Source organism: Monodon monoceros, unplaced genomic scaffold (assembly GCF_005190385.1).
Source record: "Monodon monoceros isolate NGI ecotype Baffin Bay Population unplaced genomic scaffold, NGI_Narwhal_1 Super_Scaffold_22, whole genome shotgun sequence".
Lineage (NCBI taxonomy): Eukaryota > Metazoa > Chordata > Mammalia > Artiodactyla > Monodontidae > Monodon > Monodon monoceros.
In genome coordinates this window covers 10255108-10255795 of record NW_021703779.1, presented here as the reverse complement: position 1 = coordinate 10255795, position 688 = coordinate 10255108, and positions in this window count along the sequence as shown.

Below are 688 nucleotides of genomic sequence, written 5' to 3'. Positions count from 1 at the left end.
GGAGAGGAAAAGTTACCCTACCTCTGAGGACCGCAGAAAGCTGCTCCGGCCCAGAGCCCTCTCCCCCCAGATCTGTTGCGAATGCCCCCTTCCCTCTCCCGCCCCTCCTGTGGATCTACTGTTTTTGCAAAGAGAAGGTTCACTTGTGGGCGGTGGGGGGGGGGTCCCTAGACTGGGTAGGGCTGGAAGATGCGCCCCAAGGAGTGAATGACGGCGTGGGGGGCCCTGGCAAGGACTATGAGCTCCTGGGCCGCCCCTCGCCCCGCGCCCCGCGCGCCCTGCGCTACCCGGCTACGGGAGCGGCCCTCGGCGTTTCCCCCGCAGACCCGCAAGGCGGCTACATGCATAATGCATGAGGGGCTATTTGTAATTCTGTGTGATATCTGCGCGCCTTCGCTTTGATTAGAGGGCCGTGGTGACAAAGACCTGTTTGTCAAGTTGCGAGCGCGTCTTCGCCTTTCGCTTTTGAAGTCCGGGGGAGGCAGCGGCCCCCAAATCCCCCAGCTCCGTCCGCTGTATGCGGGGCAGAGCAGCCGGGGCCGCGCGGAGAAGCACGGGCGCAGCGCTCCCGGAGGATGGATGGAGGGCGGCGAGGAGAAGAGAAAACACCGGGAGAGAGATGGAGGGAGCAAGGGAAGGGAAGGAAGGAAGGAAGGAAGGAAGGAAGGAAGGAAGGAAGGAAGGAAGG